This window comes from Leptinotarsa decemlineata, unplaced genomic scaffold (assembly GCF_025532065.1).
Source record: "Leptinotarsa decemlineata unplaced genomic scaffold, Ldec_3_MD MMD2_tig00026299_RagTag_RagTag, whole genome shotgun sequence".
Classification (NCBI taxonomy): Eukaryota; Metazoa; Arthropoda; class Insecta; order Coleoptera; family Chrysomelidae; genus Leptinotarsa; species Leptinotarsa decemlineata.
Genome location: NW_027412676.1, coordinates 9,563,010 through 9,584,378, shown reverse-complemented (window position 1 = coordinate 9,584,378; position 21,369 = coordinate 9,563,010). Strand labels below are relative to the sequence as shown.

Here is a 21,369-nt window from a genome sequence, read left to right as displayed (position 1 = left end):
AACACCCATACTACTATAAAAATTTCTAAACAAAATCGATAAGTACCCACTGAGAACATATGCATGATTCGGAGTTTTTTCCAAGCTAATCTTCAAAAACGAATATTAAAAGGTTAAAAATAAATGTCATCAGCATATTGTGATAAATTATCAGCTCAGCATCATTCATTAATTCAACATAGGTGAAAAATTTTGCTAATTGACCAGACATGTGCGTCCATTTCTCATTATAAATTGATAACCATTAACATAGTAGTTTTATCCACGAAGTGATTATACAATTTGACAGGATTAAATAGATTTATTTCACGATTTTCTACAAATTCAATGACAAAAATGTACAAGTGTTTCACGATAGTTTATTCATCTGATATCAAATGAATCAATGAAATGAGAAGTTACTACTATACAATTTGGCAAATACTTTTCTTCTGTGTACATGAGTTACGATTTTAGAATTTTATTTTCCCTTCCTCAGTAAGTATCATGAAAATTTTCATTTGTCGGTTATATTATGATTCATTTGTTATATACCTTTGATTGATTGATTGCATCAAAATTTGTTATCTGACTTGCCTGGATAAACACCAGATAGTACGTATTTTTCTTGTGGCAACGATTAACAATATACCTCTATTTCATTCTTTGAAAACATTTCATGTGGGGGAGTTGATTTTTTTCTGTATTTTGGTTGTTGACCCCCCGCAAACTGAAAAATAATCAGTTTATCTATAAATTGTTCACCTCTTGTGATTTAGTGCCTCATATTCGCATAAAACATAAAGACCTATATCTGCCCCTCTGTTGCATTGTCTGCAGCTATCATTGTATAACTTACAGCTAAGATCTCCCTTGTATAGCATACTCCTAATGAACATTATCTCTTTACGAGATTGCTCGCTTTCAGCCTATTCCCAAATAGGGCAAGAAAAATCTGCAAAATAACTATAGACCAGTCGCTTTGCTATCAGTAATATCAGAAATCATGGAGAAAACCGCGAACCAACTTATCTGTGAATATCTGGAAGGCTTAACATCTTAAGCGATCATCAATATGGCTTTCGGAAACAAAGATCATTAGTCGACCTTCTATCGTATGTTACCTATATTTGGAATAACGCAATCAAGAAACATGAAAAGTCAAAGCTGTTACGCTTGATATTTCTAAGGCCTTTGACCGTGTGTGGCATTGAGGTTTGCTGGCCAAACTTCGATGCTATGGCTTGTCGGGTCATTTTTGTATATGGCTCTCCAGCTTCCTGAAAGAACGTTCCCTGCAAGTGGCTGTCGATGGATATCTCTCGAATACTTTTGCCGACAACGCTCATCGGAAAAAACAGAGAATCCAATAAATTGCTTTGCTGACGACAGCTCACTTGTCTCGTCATTCCATTTAGATTCAAGGACATCGACTGCGGATGAACATTTCCACCAGCAGCAGGAGGTTCCATATCTTAATGAGGATCTAGAAATGATTTCGTATTGAGATGAAAGTAACCAGGTTCAATTCAATGCCACCAACACCCAGGCATCGGTTTTCTCCAAAAAGATAAATGTCCCCAAACAGCATATAATAATGCAGGACATAAAATTTTGCTTTTTGCTTCGATAAGTTTGTTGGGGGTTGAAATGGACACCAATGTGTCTTGGCACAATCATGTCATTGGAATTGCAGAGGCTGCTTCTCAAAAGCTTGGAACACTGTTCCGAACCAGGAAACTGTACACACCTCTGCAAATTTTGATGCTCAAACCTTCTTTGAAGTAGGGTTCTCATGTATGGAGCTCCGCCTTGAAGTTGAAACAGTCATTCGCCTAATTGGTTCCCCCATAGCTGGTCCAGGGCCTATATTATAGAGTTGATGATCCATGTCTAGCATACTCAGCAGCTTTTTCATTGCCTGTGATACCCGAATGTTCTGCCACCCAGTATATATTCCTGCCCACCGGTTTATTCAGTACGTTTTAGCATTTCTAGTTATAGCATTTCTAATTAGTGCTCCAAATGCACCCTTGGCTGTCTGTTAAAATATTGATCCGCAAATTTCGTTGATGCCTCAAATTAATGTGTTTTTCACATTGCAAACTTTCATCCTGAAAGAATGGTATGTGCTGACCCATTGGGTAACTGTAATGAAGATTTTCCTTCACCCAGTGAATTCTAGCTTTCATTGTCGGTTTTTGACCCGACTGTTTACCAACTGTTTCTGCCGAGCATGTTCTGGGGATGACTGTTCAATTGTTCATTCTCCACTCTCCCTGGTTTGGGACTTCTATCGCGATGTTTGTATCGAACATATAGTGAGGTATCATATGGCTCGAGGACATGTTTGATGTTCGTTTCTTCATATATTCCGAAATTTTTATTCCGTCCGATCCCATGTGATTTGGTTAGTTTTTCAGTCTGAACTGACTTACTCTTTTTTTCGCCCATCATAAAATGTTAAGAAGGAAGATTCAAGACTGTCTCTGATTTTTTGGTTTTCATTGCACCAACTTTTCTCAAACAGCAAGTCTTTGCATCCTGCTTAGATTGTTAGTAGCAGTAGTTTGTTTATTGTTTGACTAACAGACCATGGTCTAGAGCCACCATATCTGGATTTAGACCTCATGTCTTTCCGTAGATGTCTCCAGCCAACATCAGTGTTACCCGCACCTTTTTTTCACTGTTTGTAGATATTGGTTCCAGGTCAGCCTGAGATGTAGTATCACTACCAGTTATTAGACCTTCCACGATAGATGTATCTCTTCACTTCGAAATGTTGATCCTCTCGGTGAATACTACGATGGTCGATTTTGTTGGGATTATGTTAAGCTCTTCTTCATCGGTCCATATAGTTATGATATTCAGGACCTGCTACATACGTCCCTCAACTATACATTCAACTTAACATTATAATTTGCCCTAGACTAGTATCTGCAAAGCTTAGTACTTTATGACTATTATGGTTCCAGAAGACGTAGTAACTTGTCCTCTTTGAGGACAACCCATTACTATCTTTTCCATATCCAATGAAGCAGCTCTAATCACTTTTTTGTTCTTATGAGTATATTTTACTTTCTCTATGATAAATAATAAAGCGATTTCTAAAGACATACCTGATCGGTAGGCTTATTATGCAGTGATCTGATGACCAGTGTTTTGTCCCTAATATGCCTGTCAAGTAATTTTTTTAATGTCTTCATTGCGAAAGACATGAGACTGATTGAAATCAAAGCGTTCGCCAAGTTCTGAGAAATTTTTCCAGTTTTCGGAATGAAAGTCCTTATATAGTCTACATGTTTTTAGTATCAGGTTGTGGCGGAAAATTTGTCCGTTTTTATGAATCTACTGCAAATCGTAATATATCAGTGAATACGTATTCAATTCTATCGAAATAAGCACCATTTGAAGTGGTGCACTTTCTCCAACGTAACATTAATTTACGATTAATTCCCTCAGCATGAAAATTGGGTGCTTGAATTTCAATGAAATCGACGAAGGCCGTTTTCACCTGGTCCTGATTGACGAAGTACCAGTGAGAAAGTTATCGAAGTACTTGAAAAGAAGATCGTTTGGCGAGAGGTCTGCGGAGTATGGTGGGTGAGGCAGAATTTGGACGGTCAATATATTAAATTTTCAGACGGTTACTTCTGGAACATGCGGACCGGCGTTGTCGTGAAGCAGAATCGGATCTCTTCTGTTGACCAGTGACGGCTGTTGCTGACGCAATTCTCGGTACATTTCGTCAATTTCCTCACAATAGAGGTTTTCGCTTTTAGGAAGTGTCTGTGTGGCTTATCGGTGTCCAAGCACTATCCTGAACGTTTCCTGTTAACGTCAAAAAAATGATCGTTTTGGTTGCGCAAAAGTAAAGGAGAACAGACCTTGAAAAGTGACAATTTTTGTCGATTATTTAAATCGTGGGGCACCCAATTTTCGAACTTTCCAATACGGTTCAAACCACCAATAACCGCATGGGAACGGTGCCCAGTTATTCGTCCATACCAAGCACTGTTTGTGATGGGTCAGTCTCCACCAGGGTCCCCAAATCCTCGTCATGGATTACTTTGAGTGGTCTTTAGTTCCAAATTTATCCAGAAATTCGCTGTTAGATTTGTAATAGAGGCATCAATTCTCTATCGATTCCCAGATCAATCTAACACCGGGTATTAAAGAGTCAGGCTATGACTTCAAATTTTGCAAATTAAATCAATTTTCACAGTAAAATTCCATTCATTGTTATTCACATTAAGAGGTCGTGTACATTTGATGAGCATTCGATTAATTACAACTCATTAATTCAAATCAGCCGAGGAGCGAAGGTCGACAAAATCACTATAAAAAACTATAAACAGAGAGTATCCAAGTATCAATTAATCCAATCCCAACAACATTCGAAAAAATAATCGGCGTATTTCCGCATAGAGGACCATTATCGATATCGATTGTTCACAACTATTCTACAAGGATAACTGACAGATGGTAATGATGGTTTATTGTTTGTATGTCGGCAAGAAACATTGTCGAGGAACTTGGAAACCTTCAAAAATTCGCGCTTTGATTATTATTCTTGTAAATTGACCCGAGATGTCAAGATCGCAGAATCACGGGTCGATCTTGAACGGGGAATGATACTGGAGTATATAATTGAATATTCCGTTATTATTCATATTGTGCCGTCATACATAGTTTCTGAAATTAACAATATAAAACTGCCGGACTATTTCCTTTGGTTTTTAGGCAATTACAAACCCAAATATCCACAAATTCAAGAAGATCAAATAGCATTAAATAATAATTCTGGTAGGCTGGTGGGCCTTGTACAATTGAAACTTGTAGTAGCGTTCCGTCTGTCACTGCGGCAGATATAATCAGTGTTATGTGCCTTGACTGCAAAAACTACGGTTGGAGAGTCTCAACTACGACTGACTGAGTCAGTTGTTGTTGAGACTCTCCAGCAGTCATAGTGTCGCATAGCTCGTATCTACAAATGAAAATTTCACTCAATCAACAATATGTTCACAACCATTAACTTTAAAATAGGTAAGTACCTATCTACATATAGACAATACTTAAAAAAATATGACCTCAACCTTCAGACTCATTCACTACGTAAAACAAAACCAACGCAGTTGCAACCTTTACTTATCACTCGTGTTGAATCAATTTGTGAGGTCACGCGATGGTTCAATTTTATAACTCGATAGGTTTGAATTGTATAGTGTAAAGCACTATTATAATCTGCATGAATGCTTGAGGTGACTGAAGTATTCAATTTAATGAATATTGATATCGTATTCGTCTTGATTGCTCTACAATTACCACATTATATGTGATCATAAGATGGGTAAAGTAAGCTATCCTTGAAAGATGGGCATATGGCAATGCTGACTTTTCCAACGAAGCGTCTTTATTTCAATCAGGCTAGAGCCCAGCTCCCTTGCCCTTTTAGCTGATTAATGCTGACTTTTTTGTAGACTTTTAGAAGGAGAATGAAATGCAGTGATAGTTATATTTCAAAAGTCAGCCTGCGTACGTATATCACGCCGTCCCGACATCACGAAGATAACATCGTCGTATTTTTATCAATTTATACAAAATTGTGAGTGAAATTTTACTTCTTTCATATACTATATTGTGTAGCAATCTTGTGAATGATGAAATTCCATGCCGCATGTTTGGAGTATGAACTGGATATAAAGTGTGTTGTATAATTCGATGTTCATTGGAAGTAGTTGTTTAAGAAGTATTTTTTATTTTGTTTAACTCATTGTTTTTATGAAAGTAGTTGTTTTTGAGACAGTTTTTTTCCATTTTGGGTCTGAAAGTTACTTCTTTGCATGATTCAGACATCTTTGTAAAAAGTTCATTTTAAAATTGATTATTTTCTTCCATTCCATTTTTTGTAGAAAGATGGAGAAGTAGAGCCAAAATATTTCTTTCCTAATTGTGATACATGAAGAAAATTTTCAATCAGTATCTTACATGAATATTACTGGAGTTTTATCCGAACACCAAACTACTATTTCATCACCTCGACACGTGGTTCGATCACCAAGTGCTCATACAATGATATCCTTATTTATATAATAGATACCTCTGCTAGGTACCTGCGTCTTGAGTGTCTTAAATTAATTTTACAATGTGTCCTTGTGTAATAGTCTATACTATTAGGTATTGGTCCACCATCGTTGTTCATATTATTATCTTTACTTATTTCTACACTCTCATAGGTATCTAGATGCCTGTTGTTTTCAAGGTTCGAAAAACTACAATGTTTTCTCTTTAACGCTCGTAGTTTTGTATACTTTTTCAAATCCATTCCTTGATGTACATCAATAATATCTCAAAGTAAAATTCCAAAATTTTTAGTCCATCACAGCTTTTATATCAATTCTGGGATACACTATATAGCAGTTGACCAAATTCATTACTTTGGGATGCTCTGTACACATGAAATGAATCAGATGCAATAAAGTGAATGTGACAAACATTTCATCAGCTACAGTTAGACATAAAATTTATAAGTTTAATATATAATCCGTTTCAGTATATACAAAGTAACGAAGTAGGTGTAAATAATAAAAAAGAAAATTCTCAGATATTCCATCACAATAGTTATAGCTATGAGTTTATGGCGTACTGAACCTACCTTATACTATTTCGTATAGATTTATTGGACTTGCGGCCGTAAAATATCTTCGTTTTTATATTATCTAACCAACCAAGAAGTAAAAATTCTTGTGGCTGAACGGTTTTGCAATAAATGTGGGCGTTCAATTGATTCTGCATTTTCCACATACACCACGTTATGTCGATGCTAGAGACTGAAAATTATTCATTTCATCTTAAGGATTTGAATGCATGTTATTGAAGTTTGTGCGGTAAAATTCAAAAAGTCAAAGGTAGTAGTCACAAAATCAATAAACATACGACTTAATGTATATCCCAAAATAGTTGTACTTCCACTCAATAAAAAAAATAAAATAAACCCCGTCAGACAATTAATATATAACATGTACAGATGGGACCAGCAAAATCAACTCACTGGCCTGAAACTTTTAAATAATATTAGTGTCTTCATATTCTAATATTGGTGCTAATTTCATCTAGCAACATATCCGTATAAGACTAATTTGTTTTTTAATTCATTGAATCTATACCAGCTTTTGATATTTTGATACTGCTTCAAACTTTCTGAAAATTAGGTTGCGATGAGAATTTACAAAAACTGCTGGTTAGGTGGAATCTTCTTAAATAGTCAATAGTACTTGTACTTTAAAGTAAACGAATGATTGAGAAATATTGGAAAAGTGAATGCATTGAAAATATTCAACTCAATTACAACCTTCTCTGAATATCACTACAACCCTAGCTCCCTTTAAAAAACACCTTCAGCACCTATAGATATAATCTTCAGTGGAATATGCGTTGACTGCGAAAGTATCATGTCTTCTCACAGTCAACGCATATTCAACTGGAGATATCTGCCGGAGTAGCAGACGAAACCTACCAGCCCAGACTTTGTTCTCTCCAATCATCTCAGTAGCCAACAAATTGTAACTGGAAGTTATTGTCATGTACTCAATTCAGTCTCTGAAATCAAATTTTGTATACTATTCATGAAGTTTGAATGAACCAGAATCATAGAATTCATAAAGCGTAGATATATTCAATTCAATTGAGAAATATTATTCTTAATTGATTAAACATACACAGCGAATATTATTACTAAAGGTTGTCAACTAATTCCAAACCACAATGATTTTTTTAGTTGACACAAGAGTATAATTCCGTCACTTTTTCAACTAGGTTGACATCTGAATGTTAATATTCTAAAGACAAAAATAAAGCTGAAATATTGAAAGTAAACACAGACATTATTTCAATACTTTATTGGTATTTGTAAGTTAAATATTGACCGACACATAATTTTTATCGTTAAAATGAGACAATATTCTGAAATCGTTGAAAGAAATAAAACCTGTTTCTATTTCACTGAATGCTTTAGACTACGATATTTGTTTAATGGTTTATCAACCTCAGTTGACGTAATTTCATTGAATATCGAAACATTGAAGCCAAATATCGACTATAAGTCATCAGTATACATCATTTTGCACACTTATGACGCCTTAGTTATAGTTCAAGTGAACGATATAGATATATTGCTACCTACATTCCAACACCTCTCCTTTAATAATATAGTTAGGGAGCTAACTAGTTCGTTATTCAATAATCATTACTGATTATATAAGAATCACAATAACTATATAATATATATATATATATATATATATGTATATATATATATATATATATAATAATATATAATAATATTTATATATATATATATATATATATATATATATATATATATATATATATATATATAAATATTATTATATATTTTTTATTAATTATATATATATATATATATATATATATATATATATATATATATATATATATATATATACAAATATTATATATTTATTTCCTGGTTTTTCTCATTTTGTCTTCAATCGAGGACCGCCTGCCCGGTACTGACGATGCCCAATAGGCTGAAACAGCTGTCTACCGGTGGCTCTTGAATTGAAATCAATATGGGAGTGATATATATATATATATAGTTTTCACGGATGGTAGAATATGATGTGTTGTTTTTCCGGGTGTTCATCCGTTGTGTACTATTCGATAGTCGACGTTTCGCCACCATCTCAGATGGCATTATCAAGACGAGTTACTGCTTCGCTTCGAGAGGTGTAACGAGTTACACCTCTCGAAGCGAAGAAGTTTGGAGGGTTTTTGGATAAGATGTCGGTAACACATAAGATGTGGATATTGAACAAGTAGAGTGAGGAGGTTTTGTGGATTCTATTGCAATGATGAACATCTCTAATATATATATATATATATATTTATATATATATATATATGTATATATATATATATATATATATATATATATATATATATATATATTTCAATATTAAATTCTACAAGTTTGAGGAGTGCCAGGAGATGACAGTACTGCCAACTGTCGAAAGCGCTCGCAGATAATTAATAAAAGATATAAAGCTTCAAATCCTTTTTGTAGAATTTAATATTGAAATACTCAAAATAAAGAAAAATTAGTTGCATCAATCAAATATATATATATATATATATATATATATATATATATATTTTGATGTGTGTATTACATAATATTATACCCAATACAGAGTCGTGATCGTTTATAATCCTTCTCAAATAATTTTCCCCATGATCAGCTGATTCATTCGTGAATTGCGAACACCAATTAAACAACACACCTCCCTGTCATTAAAATTTCATTCGACTTGCTATCCTTGGTATTTTTACTCGGCGAACATGATATACACAATTCTTGTACGATTTTACAAGACAAAAAATACCCGAGTTACAGTTAGGTCAAGTACAATCACTTATGATTATGGTATTTGTTTTATCAATTTGAAACCATATAAAACATACAAACAACAGACTTCCTCATTTTTTTTGGTTTATAAAAAAGTTTCAGGAATATGTTTCAAATTTCACATATATCCAATTCCAAAATTTATAAAAAGTTCTTATCAGTTGAAGATATTTGCAGATTTGAATAAACGATTTTGGAAAGCCATTTATATGATTGGTACTCTCGTGAATGAAAATTATCTAATTTCACCGCACAACCATCATACAATGTTCAATAAAATCAAGGAGCAGTTTTCATTAGGCTATAGAACAATTTTTTTCACTTGTACTATATAAATTATTTAAGAAAATAAGTAACGGAAGAGTTTTGTGGATATTTGAAGTAATTGCTTGTATCAAAACAAAGCGGATTCAAACAGAAGATTTTGGCGACATTCATGAAGCCAATAACAGTAAACTCATCCTTGAATTTTTTTATTTCTCCCAACTTTTTGAAGAACACAATTTCTCATGTAAGTGCAAATGGAACGGTTAATTATAATATGGAGAACTAAATATCTCAAAGTACTACCATGAACCGGCTATTCCTCATTGCCATATATTGAAGTTCTGTAAAAGTATGGCTTTTTCAGAGGACTCTAAAAAATAGTAATTTCAGAAATTAGTTAAAAATCAGGCGGAAAATCTAAGTGGCTAAAGATATAGTCGGCTACAAGAGTAGAGCCCCACGTTGGGCGCCGAATTTTTATACTGTGTTCTCATCTTGATGTTTGTGCCCATTTGGAATTACTATCTCTTGATTTGCGTAGGCAAGGGGCAGATTGGTTCTTGATTTCTTATAGAAATTCAATTACGAGTACTAAAAAAAATTATCAAATTGAAGCTCTCATTCGGATGCCATCTACAGGAATTTCCAGAAATATTGTAGCCCTCTTCAAAACTTGTATACCAACCCGGTTACGATAAAACAAGGAATGTATTTTATTTGAGAGTTTCAATATAAAGTTTTGCATCCCTTACGTTGGAATGGATGCAGAAATAAAAAAGTCAATGATCAATATTGAATATGAACTGTCACTGATAATGAAATCAGCGTGTCAAAGTTCTGCAATTTTATACACTTTTAAATTTTTGCTTCAATAAGAAAAGTAACAAAATAAAGTGTCTTATGCTAGGGTTTAATGGGCTAAACTTCACAACTTCTGATCGGAATCCTATTTCCAGAAACCATCAAGGAAACTCAAGGCTTTTGTTTTACACTCTTCTTTTGTTTTCTGTACTTTTCTGAATCGGGCTACTAATTAATATATCTATAAGAGTGTCAAAGCTATTTTCTATGTTTTTCGGACGTGGTTTATAGGTATTTACGCCTGCTATTTCGTCTACTACTACGGTAGGCATCATCAAAAGCGATGAGGTAACTTTCGAAGTGCTCTTGTTGTTCTCAACGCAGAAACTACAATGTTTTTATTTGTCTCCGGTTTCATATCATCATTGGTGGGCGTGGCTTTGTTTCTATCAATAGGATTGTATGACCTGTTTTGTGTACATTTGAGGACATGTAGCCAGATTTCACTAATGTTCATTGTCTCTCCCAATGTTCATTACAAAAAGCCGAAACAGACTTTGACAGAGGTATCTCTGGACGTGAAAGTGTCCCCTCTTTGAAATCTGACTTGCACATTCAATACCACCACCTTTCCTCATAGTCTATAAGCGTTCCAAACTAGATACATGTTTAACCCATTTCAGTAAACACATAATTAAAAATTGAAAATCTGAAAAATAAACAAAGTTGAATCAGTAGAGAATCTGACGTGTGTCAAAAGAAATATAGCTGTTCACAATTGAGGCGGAAGATTAAAAGTGAATTTTGGGTTTTGAAAACGGAAAAAGATAGTTCTCCGAAACGTTAGTTACTACAGAAAGCTACGTATGGAAATTTTATTTTTCATTTGATTTTTTCAACTTGTAGGCAAAGTTTATGAACACGACAAGTTACTGACCAATTGGATTTTTCAGTTACGCAGTAACTATTCGAGGTGAACTTTTCAGTCTGCACTTTATTACACCTCAGCAGATTATTGAATTACCTTTGTTTATTCTTCTGATTGTAGAAGGTTATGTACCCAAAACAATAGTAAGAAATATTCAGTCATCCACAACGAATCTCTTCCAATCAAAAGTCTTTCGAGGTGCAATAACTTTTCGAAATCCACTAATAATGAAGTAAATGGTGAACCCAAATATTGAGTTTTTCCTGAAAACCTCTGCACTGGTGAACTGAGTTGCAAGACTTTCGTATCAAACTCGCAGAAATCAAACATCATGTAAAACTGTTGAACGACACTGTTGAACAAAAAAACAGAGTTATCTTCAGTTCACAGAAAAATCAGCATGTGAAATTATCAATGGATAATTTGAAATCCACTTTTCTGGATAGTGGATAATGGAGTTTTCAGTTCTAAGTATATAATATAAGAATACATTTTCAATTATACTATTACACGAAAAAATACAGATTATTTGAATAAAAAAATATCATTAGAAAAATTCTTGTACATTCAGGAAAGCGCAGAAGGACCACCTATTTTTATTATTCGTTTCTTGAAAATTACGACTTTGAAACTCGAAATTTCGACTTCAATCTCGAAATTACGACTTTAATCTCGAAATTTCGACTTTAAACTAGAAATTACAAGATTGAAGTGGAAATTTTGAATTCAAAATCGTACGTATTCAAAAAACACTTTATTGTGAGATTTTCAGTAAACGGTTTTACAAAAACGCAACTCGTGTTTCGCCATGAAATGGCTTTTTCGGGCGTGTCTTTACTAACTATATTTTACATATTCAATGCTTTATATACCTTATTTTACAGTTTGAACTACCTACATTTCAAGTACCTGAGCTTTACTTGGTCATTTAATGTTTCATGTGTACCTGAGTGTGTAATAAATTAATTTACCTGAGCTTATGTACCAGTTTTCACATTTGAAAAATATTTAATAACGGGGAGTTATTCAATTCTAATTGGCCATCCAGTAAATTACCCGAATTCTTGAATCTATCGATTTTTAAATATTCTAGAGATTGAGTTTCAAACATTTCTCTTCTAAATGTTATACGTCTTAATGCTCTTCATTTCTTTCAGAAAATATTCTCCCTGTTTTGCCAATATACAGTTTTGGGCAAGAGCCACAAGTCAGCTCATATACTCCTGATTTATCCGACACCGAAGTTTTGTCTTTATTATTTTTAATAAATTCACTTAGACTATTAGAAATTCTGTAAGCTACGTTTACGCATTCTTTCTTCAAGAAACAGGGAATAATATTGCTGGGTTCACCCAAATATGACAATATTCTATAACTAACGTTATCGTATTTTGAATTTGGGTAGACCTGGTCCGAGGGTAGTTTTTTGGAAAGAATGGAGTCTATAATATCTACCTTATAACCGTTGTTGACCGCTATTTGTTTAATCAAACTCGGTTCTCTCTGGAAATTGCTCTCAGACTTTGGAATATTCAATAGTCTATGAATGATCAATTAGAATTGAATAACTGCCCGATACTAAATATTTTTTCAAATGTGGAAACTGGTACATAAGCTCGGGTAATTCAATTCATAACAAACTCAGGTACACATGAAACAATAAATGATCAAGTAAAACCTAGGTACTTGATATGTAGGTACTTCAAATTGTAAAATTAGGTATAAAAAGCATTTTATATGTGGAATATAGTTAGTGAAGACACACCCAAAAAAGCCATTGTATGGCGAAACATGTGTTGTATTTTTGTAAAACTGTTTAGTGAAAATCTCACAATGAGGTCTTTTTTAAATACGTTAGTTATGAATTTTTATCAACTATCAGCCAATTCCATCATAAATCAAAATCGTAATTTCGAAATATCGAGATTAATGTCGTTATTTTGAAATTACGAGTTGAAAGTCGTAATTTCAACTTTAAAGTCGAAATTCGACTTTAAGCTCGAACTTTTAGGAAAAAATTAGAGAATCCATAAAAATTTTGTAAAGGAGCGGGCATTCATTCAGAATTCCAATTGCCCAGTATATTGACCAAAATGGATATAGTGAGTTTTGCGATACCAAATCTCAAATTCGAATGAGATTTTATTCGATGAAAAAAGCAATTATTAAAGCACCACATTACCTGTAACCAATTAAAAACCTTCAGATTATAATGTTCATGTAGATGGTATTATCAAATTACATAAAGCCTTTATTATGTAATGACACAAGTTATAATCCTGTTAGTGAATGTTAATTGGATTCGATCAGGTGCTTGTAAAAACAATCCGTTATTTATGGATTAAAAATATTCTACCTGTCAAATTATGATAGGATACCCGTGAATTCATGAAATTTATTGGTTCTTCTGAGAGTTAATAACAATTACTTACTTTTGAAATTATAGTCATTAGTTGTTTTTCTGCTAATGAGATGTGAAATTTTGAAAAAAAAAAAGAAAATTGATATAGTCGACTTGAATAGAAGAAATAAAACTGAACAGCTGTTTGCTGTCTTTCAAATTTTCTGAGACTGAGCACTCTCTTTTTTTATGTTTTTTCTAATTTGTCTGCAACGTGGAGAACTGAATATTCTTACAGATAAAACTGCTGCCAGTGAAATCTGCTTTCGATTCAAGGAGGAAAAAACGATTCATGAAGAGGCGATCATATTTCTGAAAGCGCATATGGTTTTCCTAATAAAATAATACAAGAGCGCTGATTTGATTTTTCCAGATTTTACCAAATCACTACGAACCCCTTTGAACATGATTAAAAAATCCATCTGTTCAAAATGTAATACAATAATACCATCCATAACAACTCATAGCTATCTCTGGTGGAAAAATCATTTCCCAATCGCGGAAAAGTTATAAACCGAGTCACAAGACATATCATCATAAGAATACATCCACAGTGACTCGGTTACGTTTCGTGAAGTCTCATTGACATGTTTCCGGTAATGTAGTCAGAGGGACGCAGGGAGCATGCTACTCGTCACCTCTCACTACATAACATTTTTGGCAATAGAGATATAAGGAGCAGTGTCTACATATATAAATATTCTGAAGTGATTTGAATATACTCGTTCATATGGAAGCTGTACATCAATCACAATTTATTTTATTAATTTAGGAATCGCACGTCAAAGGGTAAGACCTCATCAATCCCCAGTTTCTAGTTTTGAGAGTTGTCACTCATTAGGGTGCGACAACTGGTTAACAGATTTCAACAGAACCAATTCTCAACAGGATGCTATACTTTTATATTTCTCAAAATTGTGATCTGTTCAAAACTGACCTGTTCTAAAAATATCTCCCTTTCAATCTTGTTTTGTTTCAATTAACCGGCCACGTCGAACCGGCGGGTCGGTTCGACGTGGGTGCTTTGTTCACTCGCTTAATTGACCGTGTGTTGGTCGATGGTTTAAGCCGCAGGCTGAACCATCGATTTTTATTTGCTATCGTTCAGCCCGTGTTAGGAATCACACGCTAAAAGATAAGACCTCGTTAGTCCTTAGCTCGCACAAGTTTCGACTTCTGAGGGTTGTGGTTCATGGAGAAACATGTTCTAATATATATAAATTACGTGTCACGTTGTTTGTCCGCGATGGACTCCTAAACTACTCAACCGATTTCAATAAAATTTGCAGACCGTGTGCAGTTTGATTATCTGTTAACTCCAAACGATTCTAACAGATGGCGATATCTGTTGACTGGATCGAATAAGTAATCAATAGATGGCGTTGCTATGTTAAACCTACAAACGTGTCACACAAGCTACAATTCAATAGCATAACCACCACGTGTTGTTGAGGTTAAAGTATAAGTTGAATTTATTTTGTAGTAAACGAAATACCGTGAAATTCAATTGTTTTTACTTTTTGAACTTTTGGTGTTAGCACAGCCGGCTACGTGTTACTTAGACTGATGATGAAAATGAAAGTGTAAATTTTCCAATTGAATTTTTAAATTGACTAGATATACCTGGAATGCCACCACATTATCTTCGAGTAGAGATTGGTTCCCCTATTGTTCTCCTATGTAATTTGAATCCTCCTCAATTATGCAACGGTACGCGTTTGGTCATCAAAAAGATCACCGAAAATATTCTCAAAGCAACCATTCCAACTGAGAAGTTTAAAGGAGAAATGGTCCTGTTGCCAAGTATTCCAATGATACCGTCAGATTCTACCATACCCTTCAGAAGGCTATAGTTTCCAATTCGTTTAGCTTTTGCCATGTCTATAAATAAGTCTCAATGCCAAACAATGTCCATTTGTGGTTTAGATTTGGAAAATCCATGTTTTTCTCATGGGCAATTTCTCATGTTGCATGTTCACGTGTAGGGAAACGAATCTATTTGTGTTAGCTAATGACAGGTTCACGAAAAATATTGTGCACTGATTAATGCTAAATTAAATTGAAATTGAAAGTATTTATAATTCAAAATAATGAATATTATTGTTAAAGATTTAAGACTATCTGCCCTATCAATCTCATTCATAAGTTTAAGTGTGACATGTTATTTATTAACAACTTTGTGATACACTCATTTGTTACAAATGGAATGCAAATAATATTAAATTTTAATAATTCTTTTGTATTGTTTTTTGCTTAATATCAACTGTAGAAAAAATTTAAACAATCGTGTTCAAAGTCCTTCCCCTTCAAATCCCAATCCAGTGGATTTTTTACCACCTTTAACGTTTCCCTTTCCGTTCGTAAATAATAATTTCATTGAATGAAAGGTTACGGTAGTAAAAAATCTGTCATTTAGTTCGCCATATTTCTTTACAAATGGCCTATGTAAAAAAGCATGGTGGTCCCCGTGACTGATATTCTCCTACCGTTCCTCTTAAATAGTTTACTACAATGTAATATAACAAAAACCTTAGCCACAGCAACTCGAAGCCGGGTCTGCTAGTTTTAAACATATATTTCAAATCAATTAATAAATTAAGTTATGTGTCAATATTGCAAAGGAGGGTGCTGCAAGCAGCTTCATCGGACCAGAACCTATCATTGGCATTGCTTTAGGTTTTGCCAAACAAACATTGAACACTTGGATGGCAAAAAGGACTTCTGGCAGAATCTTCTAGGATTGGCTCACTCCAAGGTTTTCATTACCCTTCGAAGCTTGAAACCAAGCAGTTTTTGGACTACAGTAGGGATGAACTATAGTCAATATGGTCTGAATCATCATATACATAGACTCAGACTGTCGGAAGACAGTGTGTGTCGCCTCTCTTTGGAAAATAATGAAACAGCGGAGCATATACTTTGTGCCTACCCCGTTGCGGACCGAATCAGGTTTTTAAAGTTTGGCAGAATCACACTTTTACCATCTGACTTAAAACATCACTCACAATATAAACTAATCGGCTCCGTTAAGAACCTGGGTTAATTTAACCGAGTTTGAATAGGTGTGGGGCACAATAAACCCTTGCGGGTTGCCATGGAGGGTCGAATAGACCCACTCACTTTTGACCTAACCTTACCTATGGCAAGAAGTAGCTCTGAGGGGACTGATGACTCAGGGCCGATAATAGTGACTTAAAGACCATATAGAGGCTGAGGTGTGAGAAGAGAAACTTTTCGAAAAATTCTGAAACAGAGTTAAGTATTCTCAATTCAAACAACTCGACCTCAATTCCTTGAGTGACTCTGTAAATGTGATGGAAGTGAACAGTAGTAAGGAAGGAAATGATTCACAATGAGATGGTTATTGTGAGCTCGATAGCATACGATATGTCTGCGCTTCTGCGTCTATTAAATTTCTTTTCGTAATTGGAAAGTTGACTGACTCTCGAGGAATAATCTTCTTGAATAATATTACATTGTTAAATCCTGAACAATTCATTTGTTAAGTTCCTTCCGTTTTACTTGCAATTAAATGTGTTTCAATGATATTCATTTCATATACCAGGTCTTTCAATAGGAACGTTCTCATAATGTTTCACAAATAGTCGTATTTCCGTTCGATAAAATTACAAAGTAGCTGACTTATATGCAAAATCAATATCTCAATCATTGATATTTTTTTCCATAATCATTAGGTATACAAAATTTCAACCAATAACAGAAATTTTTTGTTAAGTATACACGATTTTTTTCTATAGAATTTGCCAAATTTGCACATATACACAGTGATTCTTGATGATGGTTGCGTAAACGTATTGTCAAATATAAATATAGTGATTTGAAGTCTGAAAATTCAGAAATAACTAATAGCAATAATCTAGTCACTTAAAATATTTGAAATCGACAGCAACTTTTTTATTTTCGATCAACTTGTCAACATAATCAAACCCGTCTCTCACTCTCATCATGAACAGGAGACTTTTCAACACTCATGACAGAATATCACAGAATATCAATCCGATATAATAAATTAGATTATTGTACGACTAGTGTAGTACACGCTGTGTGTTCAAAAATAATGTAAATTTTGGTTTTTTTCCAGAATATATTCATTTATTCATCAATTTCTATTTTGTCCCCTTCAAAGTAGTTCACCTCAGATATACTTGTACTTTTTGGAATGTCCTTAAGCTCTCTCAGTAATTCGATTTTCAACTCCTCATTCGTCTCAAAACACGGTTTTTTCATGGGTTTCTTCAATCTTGGGAACAGAAAAAAGTCACATGAGGCCAAATCTGATGAATACAGTGGCTGAACCATTATTACAAACAAGCAATAACGAATGAGTAGCTGCAATATCGCGATGTAAAGGCCATTAATTGTTTTTTGACATTACCGCACGATTTCTTCGTATTGTTTCTCACGAGTGGCGCATAAATTTGAGATAATACTCCTGATTGACCGTACGGCCATGTAGCAAGAACTCCTGAACCACTACGTCACGGTAGTTCCACGGTGTTTCCATCACCAAATGAGGATTCACATCGCTCCAGTAACGACAATTATGTCTATCCACATCACCATCCAACATGAAAGAACTTTCGTACGAAAAACATGTATTGTATAATAGGCTTGGATTATTAGTCAATTTCTCGCTGATTACCTCACAAAACTGAGGTCGACAATCAGGATCATCTACGTTTGATTCCTGAATTAACCTTATTTTGAAAGAATGGAATTTGTAGGCTTTCAAAATCCGAAAAACACTAGTAGCTGATACACCAGACGGTCTATCTACTTGTCTGTTAGATTGTCGATTATCCATTCCTAAAACTGCATCTTCAACTCTGTCATTTCTGACAGGACAGGATACTTCATGTTTTTTGTTGTTAACAGAACCTGGATTTCGAAAATTATCCAGTAACTGTTCAACGTATTAATGACTCACGTTGTGGTCTGGATGATTCGTATTATGAATTCTTGCAGCAGCTTTAGCACATTCATTATTTCGATAATACGTTGCAACAATTTCTATTCTTTCTTCAGTAGAATAAACCATGTTGGATTACACAGTGTACAAGGATTACTGAATAATAATTCGTGAAGAAGTGACAGTGGCCAACTATCTACTTTTTGTTCTGCGACAACTAGATTCAACAAAAACTACCAGTGCAGAAAAAACTAACACTGTCGTCCATGTTAAAACCTGCAATATAGAATTGTTGGGGAATGCCGATTTCTGACTCCGGACATCTTTAGTAATGAAAGGAACGCTTTTGAAAGTAGACTGTATTATTGTTTGGAACTAGATGGAGTTCATTTTGATCAGTTTATTCGTTTGTTGAGTTGCCATTGATATTACTTTTGTTGATTTTCCTCAATAGAATGAGCGACAGCGACTTTTCTGTTTTTTTTTTAAATAAAACGTTCAACGTTTAATTTCTCAATAACGAATGAACCAATTCAGAAAAAAATTGTAGAAGTAATAAAGGGACAAAAGACCTTTCAAATGATATATCACTCGATCTTCCATGCCATTGAAAAAAATAGAGGTGGTATAGTTGCTGACCGCAGGACGGTGAAGTTTCGGGTATGATTTCCATATCAGAATTAGTTCCTCTAGGAATAAAAATTGACGTGTTCTTTGAAATTTTCGATTACACGTCCGTATATCAACTACATTTATACAAATATAGAATTGATATATATCATTGTTAGAAAAAAATCCTAACATGATTCGAGAGCACGAAAAATTTGAAGTCATAAATCATAATTTATGTGAGGCTACTTCCTCTAATGTCTCATTTTCTACAGTTCCAAATCAATTTTTCAACTGGTGAATCGAGTATATGGTATATTCGTTTTAATTTACAAAATAATGATACTACTCGTAAATATATTTTCCGGGATTCGCCCCGCAAATTTATGTAATCATTTGCATCTTCAATGTAACTGCAACACTACACTTCAAAGCCGACTCCTTGTTTTTTTACTCACGACCGATAGTTATCTAGTATCTGGAGTAACTGTTTCGAGAATTATATCAACTTTCACTGTTTAATACCTATTATGGAAGCAGAGATATTCAGAAGAGCATTAATTTTATTCATCATGCAATTGCTTCGTGCGGTTCTATCTGATGTGAAAAAGAATTAGTACTTTGTGAAACATCTCTTGTCGAAAAACATCCGCATTCATTTATTAGATTATTGTGTTTAGTGTATAATGTAAGTAATGCAGCTACACCTTTTTCGGTTCAAGATGGAATTATATCATTACCAAAATTTGGCAGGTTTTGAAACACTTTTTTTGTTTTTTCCACGAGTTTCAGTTTCAAGACAAGAGTTTTCTGGAACGACTGATTTATATATTTTTTTATTTTATAATGAGCAGTTTTCATTACTGAATCGTCAAATGATGTGAATCCTAAATTAAAAAAGGCACAAAAATTGTCTCCCATCAGTTATCAATAACTATTTCAAATTGCCCTGACTTTTTTGAGAATAATTTTTTGGAACCTTTCATGAAGAAACCTAATTCCCACACCATTTCCAATTAGAAAAGGTACACTTCCTCAACAACTCTGGAGGTGATCTTTTTCGAGATATTTACAATTTTCTTTATCGATGCATATTACTTAGTTTCTAGGGCGCTAAGTGAAGTTGCTTTGAAGAAACATTACAAAAACTGAGTATGTAGTGGGTCTCGTCAAAATAAATAACTTTTTCCTATAAAACTTTTATCGAAAAATCATTCGTTTTCGAGATACAAATTGTTGAAATCTTTCAAAACATTTTTCAAAACGAATAATTTTTTGATAAACATCATTCGATAAGCATGGGGATATTAATGATATATCCAATGTTGAAGGTACAACAATTTTAATTTGGGGATTTATAAAAATCCTTGAAATGATCTGACTTTGGACAGATAGCCCAATTTTGATATTCAGTCAGATAAAATATCTCTAAGAAAGTGTTATTATTATCACTACAAAATCGATCAAGTAAATTCTTTAAACGTTTGCAATTACAATTTGAACCACTGTTCAACAGCCGCATTGTTCATTTATCAATTCAGCACACGTTCAACACAAAATTTGTGTTCATATTGCAACATTGCAATTTGAGTGGCCATGAATTTTATGTACATTATCTTTGTATGTGAAGGAATTCGTCGTAAATTCATTATGAAAAATAAAATCTCTGAGTATAATTGTTTCTATTTGAGTATTCTGACCACAAATAGTGGCGATAGGTATATAGCACGTGTGAATAATTGCAGGTCGAAAACATTATTCAATATGTAAAGCAAATAGGAAAAACCTACGGTGATAGTCGTAGTATTCATCACAATCTTCGACTGAACATGAGAATAACCTCAAATTTTTTCTGTGGTATATTGGTACTATATCCGATAATAAGACATTTCCTTGACTACTCGCATTCTAAATGTAAGCTTACATTCATAAATTCTAACATTTTAAAATCAATATTAGCGTTTAGAATATGACAATTTCTACAAAAGTTTTCAGGAATAGGGAAAAGC

At 33.9% G+C, this 21,369-nt stretch overlaps 1 protein-coding gene across 4 annotated transcripts in view; it reads left to right on the top strand.

Moving 5' to 3' along the window:
• Positions 1-21,369, top strand: part of sona (sol narae) — a 214,974-nt gene that overhangs the window by 54,440 nt on the left and 139,165 nt on the right. Inside the window, exon 1 of one of the 4 annotated variants that reach the window (XM_074180560.1) lies at positions 4,910-5,025. The exons of the other annotated variants lie outside the window; for them this stretch is intronic. The gene's annotated coding sequence lies outside the window, so the exon portion shown is untranslated. Of the gene's footprint in view, positions 1-4,909; positions 5,026-21,369 lie in introns of those variants that run through there. 4 annotated transcript variants of the gene reach the window in all.